This window comes from Emydura macquarii, unplaced genomic scaffold (assembly GCF_026122565.2).
Source record: "Emydura macquarii macquarii isolate MOO-44397 ecotype Brisbane River unplaced genomic scaffold, CSIRO-AGI_Emac_v2 contig_3517, whole genome shotgun sequence".
Taxonomy (NCBI): Eukaryota; Metazoa; Chordata; order Testudines; family Chelidae; genus Emydura; species Emydura macquarii.
In genome coordinates this window covers 5,795,644-5,811,141 of record NW_027133654.1, presented here as the reverse complement: position 1 = coordinate 5,811,141, position 15,498 = coordinate 5,795,644, and the positions used below count along the sequence as shown (strand labels likewise).

Genomic DNA, 15,498 nt, shown 5'->3' with positions numbered 1-15,498 from the left:
CAGCTGGGCAGATCACACGCTCCATGCTGTAGAGAGATGAACCTGACCCATTCCATCTGAGATTATTAAATAGCCACCCACTGTCACGTTGAAAGCAGTTTAACATCTATACTTTCGAGTTTCACCATCCTGTATACCAAGAGCTATGCCTTCATTGCACAAATATTTTGCCTTTCTCAGAGGAATTATGCTTTGTATTGTACTAAGGAGCTAACTACTCCTGTAAGCTGTTCATTTGCATGTTAATAGAGCCTGCTTTAAAAGAGATGTTACCTAGAGCTTGTCAGCATGGGGTTTTTTAAACTGGATCAAATCAAGTTAATCCAGTTTGAAAATGCTTGCATACACACAACACAACCCACCATACTGCACACTAACTCTGCATTTATCAGGAATTCTGGAGTCCTCTCGCAAAGTGGACTGGTTTGCCTCGAACTGAATTAGTTCAGTTAGGGCTTTTGTTCGTAATCATATGCATGCAATTGCAGTGCACCACTTTTTGCATGCTTCCAACAGCTATCCCATAATTCTTTGCAGGTCAATTGTTACAGACCATCATTGTAGGCTGACTATTTTTCTCTGCCCTTCCTCCACACCTGCAGAGGAGGTTGTTATCAGTTCTGCTCTGAGAAGTTGCTCAATTTTTAGTTTTGCACATTATAGGAAATAGCCACATGCCCAGGACAGCTTGCGAGCCCCTTCCACATCTGCAGCTTTTCTGAGCAGGACCACCCTGTGAAGCTATTCACCAGGATCTCTCGTAGGTCTGCCCTTTGCTTTTTTGATAAGGTCACTCTCTGCCTCTTAGTTATGCTGAGGTGGGTGACAGAGAGTGAGGACAACCTAAAGAGGATGTATAGGGAATTGCTATGCAGCTCACCCCACACCTTCTCCTTTATGCTGCTGATGCCATTTGAGCGCCTCCAATGCTCCTACAAAACTGCAAAAAGAAACCTGGAATATAGCTCCAACCACCCCACCCCCAACAGCATGGAAGCAGGCACAGTGGACTGAAATCCAAATGTACCCTGCACCCTCTGTAGATGAAGACCGCTGACCACCACTCAGGTTCCCTCAAGAATAGGGAGAGCCTCAGGGAGGAAAGAACATACATACTAAAGAAAAACAGCTATTGTAACTTGTCTGGGATATGAACAATAAGCAACTTTTTTCATAACCCCCTGGCACCAGCAGACAAAAACAGTCAAGGACAGGGCCTCTGTGTATTGCTGACAGGCTAAGGTGGAGCAAAGGGAAGACTCAGGACAAGATGTCCACACAACTCATGGCAGAGTCAGACGAAAACCAGGCTGGCTGAGAAGGTGAGGCTGTACATAAGGACCCAGAGAGAAATGCAGCTCTCCCAGGAGATGCTGGTAGTGGCCAAGGCCAACATGTCACCATAATGAAAGAGAGGATGGAAGGAGATCGATGCAGAGGCAACTCATGGATGCTATCCTGATCCAGAACATCCTCCTGCAAAACATGTTCTTGGTAGGCCAGCTAGGGCCTGCAGTCCCACAATTTGGGATCCAGCCACATCCTTCAGCCCCTGGACAACATTGGTTACTAGGACGAGCAGCAACTCCCAACTGCTGCATCCCCACAACAGCGCTTGCAGCTGCTCCCATTCATCTCTTAGATCCAACTTCTGGGCACCAAGAACACTCGCACCTGGGAGTCCAGCTCTTTTGAGCCAAGGTACTCAACCCCAGAACCATGCAGACAAGAAGAGCCAAAGGCATAGTCACCTTTCACGTTTCCCCACCCAGCTCCCCAAAACCGTTGCATTTGAAATACTCTTCCTGTTAGACTGACTGTTCTTTGCACTGTTGGAGTAATTAAAGGTTTGTGTCTAGCTGGTTAAGTAAGAAGATTGTATTTGGAAACACATTTAACAAACCAAAGATATTATTTTTCCATTGGCTTCATTAAAGCTTTAGTGGTTTTTAACTGTAGATTCATAAGAAAAGCTTTACAATATATCCGTTGAGTCATCATCGTACTTAACACAGAAAATCCTTTCAGTGGCATGCAGTGCCTACATGCCAACACCCTCCTGCACCCAGACTAACATGTTCAGATACATAACAAAATATGGACAGTAGACATCCCTGGTAGCATTCATATGGGTTTTTATTCTCTATGGGATGCCCTGCTTGCCTCAGTGGTTCAAGCAGCCATCTCTGCACCTCAGCCCTCCCATCCATCACTTCACAAATACTGTGTGAAACAACCCGGGGTGATAGTGGTTGGAACATTTTTTTCTGCTGCTTCCAACCTATTCCATAAGCAGCAGCATTTACCTTTCAGATGGTTAAATAAATGCTTCCTGGACTACCATTCTGCACCTACTCAGTAGTTAAAATATTCCTTCCTTCTGTCCAAACAACCTGTGTATGGCTTCATTACCCAAGGCATCAGGGGATAAGCCGGGTCTCCCCAAATAACCAGACCAACCTCCACACCATTAATGTCCTCAGTGCTTCAAGGGTCAAAACAGTTCTTTCTCCATTAATTTAACTCATATTGAAGATCAGAAGATTCTAGCATTATGGACCCGCCCAGACCCTGTAAACCTGCTGCAGTGGTCCACCAGGCCTTTGAACATCTGGAGGAAAAAAAAAAAAACCTTTTATAAATTCTGTGCCCTGGCAGAGGGGGTGGGGGAAAATGATAGACACCAGGGACAATTCAGTTTGGGAACCCCATGCATGCAAGGCTGTCAATCATCTCCTGAACCTTAACCAGCTTCATGACCCAGTAAGACAGCATCTTACCAATGGCATAACAGAGCAGCATGAGAATGGTCCCAGTAGTTGATCTCCCCATACCAAATTGATTGGCTACAGATCGGTAGCCTTCTGGGGTGGCCAGCTTCCAGATGGCAGTGGCAATCCATTTTTCCATGGGCATGGGGCACTGCAGGTTGGTATGCTGTTGCTGAAGCTCCACGGTCAGTTCTGCACAGATCTCAAAAAAAAAAAAAGTGGGGGGGAATTTCAGGATAGGAAGGGTTCTCACCATTGCTGGTCATCGCAGCTCAGCAGACCGATACTCTCCTACCAATCTTCCCTGGAACCAGAAACAGCACTGAACGCTGTGTAAGTGATCCAGGAACCGAGTCCTCTTGTTCCAACAGCTCAGCATCCTCCTATGCTTCTGCCTTGTCCTGCTTCACCACTGTAGAGCAGCCTGCTCCTGCATCATCTGCTTGCTGATGCGGAGGGCGAAGTCCAAAGCAGAATTCATCCTGCTCTGAGTGCTGTAAAGCAGCCTAAGCAGAGGCATGCTTGTCTCTGCAGTGGTGCAGAGAGTTGTTGCCAGCTGACAGCAATTAGAAAATGGTGCTGTGCCAGCAGAGAAAGGATGGAGAGAGCAGAGGCAGTGGAAATGGATTTAAAAAAAAAAAAAAAAAAATGGAACCCACTTGGCTTCCCACCATTCACAGCAGAAGTGATTCCCCAAATGCATGCTCCCCAGCCGTGAAGCAAAGGACCACAGGCTCCCCACAGAGAACACTATGTCCTCCGTTCACAGCAAACTGCTACCAGGTGTTCACATGACATGAATTAAAAACAGAACCGGTGTTGTGTGTGCATGCTATTGGTGTTGCACATCAGATAACTCTCAGGTATCAAAAAACTTTGGATTAAACCCCCTGGCTAGAGACACCATGTGAGTGGTTAGAGAGAACCACTTCATTCCAGCAGAGTGACCTGCGCTGTGCTTGGACACAGACACGGGGCGGAGCTGTTTGAGGGACACAATGCTTCTACCTTATAGTGAATCAGATTCCTCAAGTATTCTGCAATATAAGTGTAGGCCAGTTTGAGGGACCTTTTCAGAGCCTTTGCTTCAGGTGTCTATAATATTTTACAGCTCCATTCCTTTTCTCCACTGGAAACTTTCAGTGAATACTTTTGGAAACAACTATTATGTTCCCCAGGAGATAACAGGCAGTCTCAGGGAGTTTCTACTCACTTCAGGAGCAAAAGGGAAAAGGCCCAAGACACAGCCGGTGTGCAGGTCTTGGTCCTGGAGAGTGTGGCAGTCTTTCCTCCGGAGCAGGGTCAGTGCAAAAGCTGTATTTACCAGTGTGGACAAAATGGCTACTTGGTCCGAAGATACAAGAGGATATGGGATGTGCAGTGGAGACTCAATGTCTGTTCTCTGTGCAGAATCTCACCAAGTTAGCTAAACAATAACATAGTTGATTGTGTAAGGTACATGGTGAGGCACAGCCATGTCTAGTATTTGAGGACAACAGTGAGAACAAAAACAAAGATACTGAAAGATCTCCAATCTTAAGGCAAAGTCTATACCTTTCTGGCCTGACTCAACCAGCGTGCTGCACAGGAATGCTTTTCATTTCAGTCCAGCATGTATTGAAAAATTCAGATCAGGTTAACGGATAGGAAAGTACTTCAACAACCTCTTCCAAAAGAGCTAAATACTGACTCTAGTTATAGTAAAAACTGGTACGCCACTGGTAAAACTAGGACTGTAGCACTGCGGTAAGCCTTCCTTCTAGCAGGCTTCCACCAGCGTAAGCTACTGACCCAAAGAAGAGGGCAGGTCAAAGATAGAGGATTGCTCTCACTCTCCTTTCAGTTCCTACCCCAGGGAACATCACTTGGATAAATGACCTCTTTTCTTAACCACTGGTCTGGAAACTTGCAATTAATTAGTTTCTCCCATTCAACCTAAAGCTCTAGAAATTCCTCCAAGCTTTTCCATGTACTATCAATATCCTGTAGTAAATTGAGACTTCCCCTTGCCTGATAATCTCCCAGTATAAACTCGAACTTCAGCTTCAGTTTAAAACTACGGTAGCAGTTTCAGTGATTTGAAAGCTGGTGAAAAAGAGCTTTAGAGCCACTTGGAAAGTTTCATGAATTCACATCTGTCTGCACTACATGCTTAGGAGTAAGCATATGCTATGAGTGTAGGTTGGGGCAACTGACTCCATTGACTTTATTGGAGTTACTTCAGAGAGTTACACTCGTGTAACTGACCATTTATCCCCTCTACTCATAGGAGGTAGAAGTGGAAGAGATCAGTTAGATCATCTCTCTACCAATATGGTGTTATCCTGTTATACATTTACTAGTGTGTTGTCCACTCCAGTTTTAACTATCTCAGACAGAGCTTTCAGCACTTCCCTTGCAAGATGCTTCTTATAGACAGGAAGCATTTACAAAATACGCAGCCTGAATTTAAGTATTCAGGCTTTCTTAACTTTAAACCATTACACCTAGTTAAATTATTAAGGATAGTAGTAGATACAATATATTTCCCTCCTTGGTATTTACACCTTTCATATATCCACGGACAATTGTGTCTCCCTTTAATTTTTCTTCACCCGTAACTTCCAATGAGACTTATGGTCTTAAGTCTTAGGCATTTAAAACATTTTACCTTTAACTTTTAAATCAGTTTTTAGTAAGTTTACAATTACTTGAAGTGATTCACAAGGGAGTCAAAAACAACTAGGTTTACCATTAATGAAAAGAAATCCTGCTCCATTGTGCCAAGCAAATTTTGCAGTTTGTTGAGAAACTGTACAATTTTATTTCTGTAGCCCCCTAAGCTTAGACTCCCTATTCTATTGTTCTGGTGCTCCATTCTTTCCTTCATTGTCTGAAGTTAGGTCCCAGTCCTGCAAACTTTACTCACACTAGTAGATGATGCTATTCATGATTAAAGAGAAACATATTCTTATAAAATTGGGGCCTTAAATGCAAGCTCTTCAGGGCTTAGATTATATTCCTATTCTATTATGGGACACCAAGCACCCTACTGGGTGCTATAAAATGCATAATATGCTTTGCTAGTATTTAATTGAAAACCATCCTGCTTCTGAACATTTGTATCACTTTTCTCTGAGCTCCCTCCAGTATGACATTATAAGAAGGAGCTCATAACTGGATGTACATTCCAGGGGCTGTTGCACTATAACAATATAATGAAGTACTATTAATTCCTTATTTTGTGACATGATTCCTCTGTGCATACAGCCCAAAACTGCACTGGTGATTTGTTATAACTTATGGCAAGTTCATGTCTTATCTGATTTGCTGTCCCTGACCCTACACTTCTTTCAGCATTAATGCTTTACACATAAATGCCAGTGCTTGCAGGAACCATTCTGATCATTGCATCTGACCTTCTATATAACATAGGCCATAGAACTTTACAAGTTTTTCCCTTATTGAAGTATTTATCTTTTTGGATCATTTTTCTCCCTGGATAGATTTGCTTGCATTTTTCTAAGCTGAATCTCATTTCATGTTCTACCTATGTTACTAGTGTCTTTAAATCTTTGCATAAGGCAAGGTTGAAGAAGGTACCTAAAGCCCCATACTTTCTAAATCTACCCAGATGGAAACACCACAGTTTCAAATAGGGCTGGAGAACTAGAAGAAATGTATAGGGGCCAAATAAATTGCTGGGGAAAAGGAAAATTCCTAGATCCACAGATTAAGATCAGATGGGACCAGTAGACCTAGTCTGCCCTCCTTTCTAAAACAGCCCATAGAATTTCATCCAATTACCCCTGTATTGATCTCAGCAACTCAGGTTTGAATGAAGACCAGGCCCATTTTCTATAAAATAAGATGGAGGCAGTTTTGGAGAAAATTAGGCAAACAAGATATCTGGAGGGGGAAAAAAAAATGTTTACCAAGTTGAATTTTGAATATTTCACCTTCTAACTTGCAGTTCAAAACTCAAGTATAATCTGAAAAATTAGTAAATTTCTATGGTTTTTATTCCACTACATAGTTACTGTATGTCCTGCAAATTGTTCAGACAAGCACTCTTTGTACATGGACATGCATGTACAGGTCCCAGTGTCTGCCAATGTGACATTTCTGCAGCTACAGCATTGTGATACACACCTTTGACACATCCACGGGTAACAATTTCTGCACAGCTGCTAGGGCTTAGCTCCAGTGACATTACTTGGGTACCAGTTCTCCATTCCATTTGGTTCAACCCTCATTCTCTGGTGAGCGTACTGTGGAACTGTTGCAGTTTTCTCCCGCCCCCCTACCTCTGGCTTGAAAGTAAGTGAGCTCTTTGGACATGATAGCGCAATACGTCACTTGTTTGAGGCAGTGCCTCTCCATTGGGATTGGGAGAAAAATATCATCCGTGTCTTGTCACAGCTCTTCAGCAGGTAAATTGTACACTTTGCAGATAAATTTTCTACTGAAATGATTTTCATTTTGTAGATCATCTTTCCCCATGTGTCTCAGAAGGCCATGGGTCTCCATAAATATTGTCCAAGCAGTTTTCCTGCTATGACCAGCACTATGGGTCAATGCATGGAAGGAAAGCAGTGTTTCTATGTCTGCTTGAGGAAATGTAGACAGAAGTTTCTCTCAAATAGCATACAGAGGAATGCATAAGGGCTTTTTGATGTTCCAGACTTCATCCAGAACCTGCTACAAGGCATTTTATCATGGTGTGCCCGTAAAAGTATAATATCAGTGTCTTGTGCTGACACAACAACACAACCAGTATCTGTATGCATGCTGTACAATCCTGATGTCTGCCTTTTCATGGACAGCTTGCAACTCACTTGTGTCGAGAGTTGGGTATGAGGATTTAACCATACTATCTTCTTTGAACCATCCAGATGACGACAATTGTTGTGTTTTGTACAGCATAAGCTAAGAGTTCTTCAGAGAAGCAGCAAGCCAGATCAGCCTTAATTTTGGGACTGGCCAAGAGGTTGGCAAGCTGTTGGGAAGTAGAACATCTGTCCTTCCTAATTGGCCTGGAAGTTTTGGAGCATGTGTGTTGCGTTATTCCTTTAATAGAATCCTGTCTATACCTGTCAACTTTTACATCAGTTCTACTGACATGCTGTCCAGAATGAAGAACTGACAACAAAAATGTTTGCAAAGTCAAAGGTTGTACATAGTAGAGGTTTTACCAATGCCATTACACATGCTTGGTCATCAATCCCCAGAAGAGAGGCACTAGCAAGTGTTGTCTCAGGAGGACGACTCTGTTTAAAATGTCTGTCATAACAGACTTATTTCCAGCTCAGTTTACCTCAGCAAGAGCAAGTGGAACTGGCATTAGCTCATGAGACAATATGATGTGCAGATCCACCGTCCTTCCTGCATTATAGGCAGTAAGGATTCGCTGTAGTAGGACATGATCAGCCTTTATTGTGACTACCTTGTCTTTGCTTTTCCTTGCCAATGTCACAAAAGGAGGAAAATGTCAAAGCCCTTGTCTTTTTGTGGGTCATGGAGTTTGCTACGGGCATTTTCCTCCTTTGGTATCATGTGTCATCCCTGAACAAAGGTATTCAGTTGCTCCTGGCCAAATATTTCTGCATTCAGCAGAGCTTTCCGAGTCACTTCTGTAGCCAAAACATTTCAACAAAGCATTTGAAGTGTGTTAGAGACCAGTTCACTACTGAATAATTTGAATATGTGAAACGTCATTAACACGTTATTTTCATGAGCATGATCATGCTGCTTTCATGCTGGTGTGGATTAATTGCATGTCATTTGGTCATCAAATCCACAACTGAACAATTTTCAACAAATTTGGGCTGCTGGTTGGACAGTGCTTCCAAGCCCTGCATGTTTGAGTGTCCACTTCTTACCTCCACTTACACTGTAAATGAAATCTTATGCAATACTGAACATCCTGAACTGTTTATAGGATTCCTATTTCTCATCCTCAGATTCTGCAACTTCATCTTCTTCATCCTCATCCTACTCCATACCACCTTCTTCAACTTCCCCTACTTCAAGAGTCGAGGAGTTGCAAAAACATGCATGCACTGTTTGGCACATAGACTAGTGCCTCTTCCTCACTAACACCAAGCCCATGGTATCCAGAATGAGCAAGTATATCTAAATGTAATTTCAGTGCCATACATACATTTGAGAGAAATTCATCCAGCTCAGTCTTGTAAACTGGAATGGTTGATAAATGTTCTTCTCCTGCATTGACTAACCATCTACAGAAAGGGATGTGATGGAATTGGACAGGCACGAATGATCTTTGTCTCTACAAAGCAGGTTGATCATGTAAGACAATTAACTCATAGATGTAGATTAGATTTTTTTTGAAGGTTGCCATACAACTTACAAATGAACATGGGATCTCTCCACCAGCTTCATTTGAGAAAACAGTAACAAGTCCATACCTGTGAAAATTCCAAGACATGGCCTTTTTCTGCAAACGTTTTCACTCATTATTAAGCCAGGCCATTGCTAAGTCAGTAGTACTGTTTGAGTGGGATCACACTCAGTTTGTTACTTTTCTCAAGAAATACTTATAGTAATTAGGGTGGCATTTCCCTTTTGAGGCAATAAGGTCACTTACCCCAGCTACATGTACACAGAGCTCATGTTTATATTTCACTGCCTCAAGTATTTGTTCATTTTGAGGGTTGTTACAGAAGAAAGTTTGTCTGGAATTTCCATCCTGGCAGAAAATGCAAAGACTGCATTTCACTGGGGGAGACCTTGTTAGGAACCATTAGGAAAGGGATAGATAATAGGACAGTAAATATCATGATGCCATTATATAAATCCACAGTATGCCCACATCTTGAATAGTGTGTGCCGTTCTGGTCACCCCATCTCAAAAAGGTGTTAGAGCTGGGAAAGCTACAGGGAAGGACAACAAAAATGAGGAGGGATTAAAAAGACTGGGACTGTTCATCTTAGAAAAGAGATGACTCTGGGCAGGATAGGAAAGGGATCTATAAAATCATGAATGGTTTGGAGAAAGTGAATAAGGAAAAGCTATTCACCCCTTTCCATAACACAAAAACCAGGGGTCACCCAATGACATTAATAGGCAGCAGGTTTAAAACAAACAAAAGGAAGTACTTCTTCCCATAACAGTGTTAGCTTGTGGAACTTGTTGCCAGCGGATGTTGTGAAGGCCAAAAGTATAACTGGGTTCAAAAAGGAATTAGATAAGTTCATGGAGGATAGGTCCATCAATGGCTATTAGCCAAGATGGTGAAGCCTCTGACTGCCAGGGACTAGACAACAGGGGATGAATCACCTTATAACTGCCCTGTTCTGTTCAGTCCCTCTGAAACATCTGGCATTGGCCACTGCCAGGAGACAGATTTCTGGGCTAGATGGACCATTGGACTGACCCATATGGCTGGTCTTATGCTCTGAAGCACTTTTGAGGTTTTAGTGATTGTAACACAAGATAGGGTTTGCAGTTCACTCTTACTGGTTGGTGGAGAAGCTTCAATGGATTTGTGAAGTCTGCTAATTTTACCTTTATCTGTGTACATTGCCCAACGGTTTTTATGCCAAAGTAAAGATTGCCTGCATTCATATTGAAGAGCTGTTAGAATTCTATCAATTGCATCCCTATTTTGAAAATCCCTGGGTCTCTGTCTTGCACTGGTAGTCCTGTTCAGTAGAAGCAAGAACTTCATCTTTTTCCCACTTGTTGGCAAACAAAAAGTTGTTCATAAGATACTGCTGAGGGATACTTCAGATTCAAGATTGCCTCCTTGTTTTGTCTATGGAATAACTGATAAATATTATTAAATAAACTACCACATAAATATTGAACAAACAACACAAATAAATATTTACCAGAATGTAGCTTATGCCATGACATGAGCATTGAATGCCTAATGCAATCCGTGAGCAAGAGTCAGCTTTAGGTTAGGTTAGTAGTTAGAGCTAATAATTTATATTTTTTGAAAGAGAAGAATTTACAGAAATAAACTATATCATACTGTTGTATATGATACTTTGTGTAATGCATAGCAGTGCATTAGACTCCTTCGGGTATAAAAATATCTGAAAAGTAGTTTACTTAATTTTAAATGTTGACCTTGATGCAGAACCAACAACATTCAAGCGGATATCATGTGACCAGAGGAAGTGGTGAGTATAATCTTCAATAGACACTGCCCCCAGCATTTTCTGATAGCACAGTATTCCAAATTAGAAATGTATTCCATATTTAGTACCTCTCCCTTCCTTTCTATTTTAAAGGATCAAATGGTGGCCAATTTCTTTTTTCCTTTTTATTTATCTTAAAGTTCAAAATGTACCTGGGTAAACATTTTCAGATTCAGCACATTCAAACTATGAAGGAAACATGTTTGCTAACTTTTCCCCAGAAAGGCTCTGTTTCATTAATATCAACTTCTCTGGCCTATTCCTCTGAAAGGCATCTAGCTGTGATTTGAAGACAGCAAGAGACTGAGAATCCACCACTTCCCTTGGTAGTTTGTTCTAGTGCTTAACCACCCGCACAGTTAAAAATTTTTCGCCATATTTCTTATTTGAATTTGTCTGATTTCAGCTTCCAGCCATTGTTTCTTGTTATGCATTTCTCCACAAGATTAAGGACCCGTTTATTACACAGTATTTCTACCCATGAAGGTACTTATCATAAAGTCACCTCTAAATCTCCTTTTGATAAATTAACCATATTGAGCTCTTTAAGCCTCCGACTGTTATTTTCCCTAGCCCCCAAATAACTTTTGTGGCTCGTTTCTGCACGTTCAGTTTTTCCAACATCCTTTTTAAAATGTTGGTATCAGAACTGGATGTAGTATTCCAGTATTGGTCTCACCAATGCTGTATTCAGAGGTAGAAATACCTTCCTACTCACTAGTTCCCTGTTCATATATCCAAGAATCATATTAACACCTTTTGCCACAGCATTACATGGGAAGTTCATGTTGTTTGTCCAATCTAACCCTTGACTCCCTTTCAGAGTATCTACTGTCGAGGATACAGTCCCTCACCTTCCAGAGATTGGCCTCAGTTCTTGGCCAGATTCCATTTGTTTCTTTGGAATGAAGGTGAGGTATCACATGTTGAATACAGCAAATAGTTTATCATAGCTTCTAAATGCTAAACTCTTAATACATATATTCGAAACTTATGACTGGATTGGTCCATGAAAATACTTCTTTTTTGTTATAGAGAAACTTTGCAACACTGAACACTTCACCTGGCAGAACAGCTTCCTTTTGATTCTCACATTTCTTGGACAGACAAACTAAATCAGAAAGGTTTTATTGTCTCAATTGCAATTCAGGTCTGGATGAAATTCTAACTTAAACCTTAGGTCTTCAAACATTCATGCATGTCCTTCACTTTACTCACACATGTACATGTTTGCAGGATCAGTGTTTTAAATATACAGTGAAACAGCCCATCAGATTCTGTATTTGAAAAAGTGATAAAAGGGTAGGTCCACAGATATTTAGGGGTTTTACCACCACTTTAAGTGCTTAAATCCAAAATTTAGACCTTCAAAATCCCACTCAACTGCTACTTTACCAGTGAAACTATAGTCATCTAAGGACTTTAGGGTCTGCGGGGTTAAGTCCCCATGGTGACTACATTTTTGCTGGTGGGCATGTGCAAACCCACTTCAGTCCTGACTTCTGGTGCCTAGCTCACATCTAAACCCTGGCAAGATTTACAGACTAGACTTTCCTCTGCCTATCAAATCTGCACACCTACTGGATTGGGCCCCTCACAAAACATAACCAGAGGGGATGGGGTATAAGAAGCCAGGAGATGACACTACCCAATAGCCAAGTGGTTAGCACCTTGATCCAGGATGTGGGAGACCTACCTGGGTTCAAATCCTCCCTCTGCCTGACATAGAGCAGGGACTTGAACACCCAGGTCTTCTACAGCCTTGGCGAGTGTCCTAACCACTGAACTATGGGGCATTCTAAAGTAGGGTTCTTACTGAAGTTGTTCCATTTCATATAAAATACTTAAATATTAATTGGGTGAGAGAACATCGGAGACTGATTTCATAGCCCAGCAGGTAGGTGTAAAAGGGCATGTCTACCCTGTCGCACCCCCTTCTGGCCAAGCATGGCTCAGCAGCTGTCTGCCTCAGTTTCTCCTCTTAGTCTCCTTAAAAACTCTACACAGCCTTCTCTTCCAATAATACCCTGCTTTATCATCATGAACTGTTCCAATTAAAATAGAGTCCTCAGTATCAAAATTTTCCAGCTAGAATCTTTTTTCCCTTGGAGTCTGCTCTCTGCTCCAGCAGTACCCTGCTATGGCAGGCCTCTTTCACTTCTATCTGGCTGGAGTCATCTTCTACTTCATGGAGTCTGATCTTTGCTCCAGCTCACTGACCACCTCTCCCATAGCTTAGAATCATAGAAATGTAGGACTGGAAGGGACCTGAATAAATTACCTAGTCCAGTCTCCTGCACTGAGGCAAGACTAAAGCATTATCTATTTTAGACCATCCCTGACAGGTGTTTGTATAACTGTTCTTAAAAACTTCTCATGACAGAGATTCTACAGTGCCCCTAGGTAATTTATTCCAGTGCTTAACTACCCTTCGCGTTAGGAAGCTTTTCCTAAATGTCTAATCTAAATCCCTTGTTGCAGTTTAAGCCCATTACTTTTTGTCCTGTCCTCAGTGGTTAAGGAGAACAATTTATCATCCAGCTTTTTCTAACAATCTATTACATACTTGAGAACTTATGTTCCCCCTCAGTCTGTTCTTCTCCAGACTAAGCAAACCCAATTTTTTCAGTCTTACCCCATAGGTCATGTTTTCTACGCCTTTAATCAATTTTGTCACGCTCCTCTGGACTTTCTCCAATTTGTCCACATCTTAACCAAAGTGTGGTGACCAGAACTGGACACAGGACTCCAGCTAAGGCCTTATCAGTGCTGAGTAGAGTGGGAGAATTACTTCCTGTGTCTCGCTTATTGTATTCCTGCTAATACATCCCAGAATGATATTTGCTTTTTTTACCCCAGAATGATATTTGCTTTTTTTACAACAACATTAAATTGTTGACTCACATTAAGTTTGTGATCCACTACACCCCCCAGGTCCTTTTCAGCAGTACTCCCAGAGGCAATCATTTCTCATTTTGAGTTTGTGCCATTGATTATTCCTTCCTAAGTGGTGTACTTCACATTTGTCCTCCCTGAATTTCATCCTATTTAATTCAGACCATTTCTCCATTTTGTCAATATCATTTTGAATTTAAATACTCTCCTCCACAGCACTTGCTACCCCTCCCAGCTTGCTATTATCTGCAAATATACTCTCTATGCCCTCTACATACTCACCCCTCCCTGACTGGAGTCTTCTTCTGCTTCCATGGAATCTGGTCTTTGCTCTAGCTGGCTGACAACCTCTCCCACAACTTCTCTCCCTAGATTGATAGAGGACAGTGGGTAGCCCTAACTCCTCAGACTGTTGGATAGCCTTGTACAGCACAGCTCTGCTATCTCACACTACTCCCCCTCCCAACTCCCTTTATAAGGCCCAGGTGCCTTCCCTTAAACCCAATTGGGCAGCATGTAATCAGTCACAGGTGTGCTGGAGTGCCACTCCCTCTTCAAGGGGCCAGTCACCCTGTGACAGGAAGGCACTCAGCCAGGATGTAGGAGACCCAAGTTCAAGTTCCACACCAGGCAGAAGAGGGATTTGAACTTGGTCTCCTACCTCCTGGGTGAATATTCTAACCACTGGGCTATTAAAGGTGGGACACCTCCTCCTCCGCTGTGTTTTGGGGGGGGTTGTTGTTGGTTGGTTGTTTTGCAAAAAAAGGACTGATCTGGCTCACCAAAGGTTTCATGGCTGTACATCCCATGCAGATGGTGCCTGACTCCCTCTGAGGGGCAAGCTTCAGCCTCTCCTTAGCATCTCCCATTGGCTGGTTTAGGTGGCTCCTCCCTCAGTCTGCTGGTGTTTGTGACTCTCATTCTTAAACTCCTATTTCTCCCCATGCATGGTATGAGGAACCTGGCTGGCTAACTCAGGGCTGTGGATTCTACTGGGTGACAGGGTACCTACAAATTAGACATTGTAATGCTGAGCCTAATCCTTCTTTGTGGATCTAGCCCACAATTGCTCTCAGAGCATGGTGAAGGAAAATCAAGGATTCTGTCTCACAGTAGCAATAGGCCTAAAAGTCACCCTAGGCAATGCTGAAATGCTAACATAGGAAGGCTAATTTATAAAACCTAGTGAAAATGGTAAGTTGAACAAAAAAGCATTGTCTGAGGCACTTTATGTGGCTTGACTGGGCGCCCAGCCAGTGGGGCTGAAAGAATTTAATCTTACACATACTACCTACTGTAATATTAATCACAATAAGTTTTGGGTAATAAACTGCATTTTTGGTTACAATAGATTTTTTTGTGTGTTAATGGTGCTTTTCTATGGTTCTTTTTTTAGGCTAAGCGGGATATCTAACACATGTAGCAAGCAAAAAGTGAACTTCACCACTCCTGATGAAAACAAGAAATGCAGAGGGAATGTAAACTACCAAGGTTCACTTCTCATTTCTAGACAGCACCTGGAGCTGTTTTCATTGGTTACTTCCCTCAATGGCTCTTCTGTTTTCTTTTTACTATGTATTTGAGCAATAGCACTCACTGCCTGTTGTGATATGACCCTGTTAGTATGAGGAAGGGAAGTTGTAGGTTATTTTGTTTATAAATAAGGTAATAAAATGTACTG

The 15,498-nt window shown here is 42.1% G+C and overlaps 1 long non-coding RNA gene across 2 annotated transcripts; it reads right to left on the bottom strand.

Moving 5' to 3' along the window:
- Window positions 1-1,936: 1,936 nt before the first annotated feature.
- On the bottom strand, window positions 1,937-14,233 carry LOC137145213 (uncharacterized). 2 transcript variants are annotated; one of them, XR_010917602.1, is made up of 3 exons: window positions 14,100-14,233; window positions 2,781-2,973; window positions 1,937-2,611 (listed from the first exon to the last, which is right to left on the bottom strand). It is a non-coding gene; the product is annotated as an uncharacterized lncRNA (long non-coding RNA). The 2 variants fall into 2 exon arrangements; XR_010917601.1 differs by lacking the exon at window positions 14,100-14,233 and adding an exon at window positions 3,985-4,189.
- Between the last annotated feature and the right edge of the window lie 1,265 nt (window positions 14,234-15,498).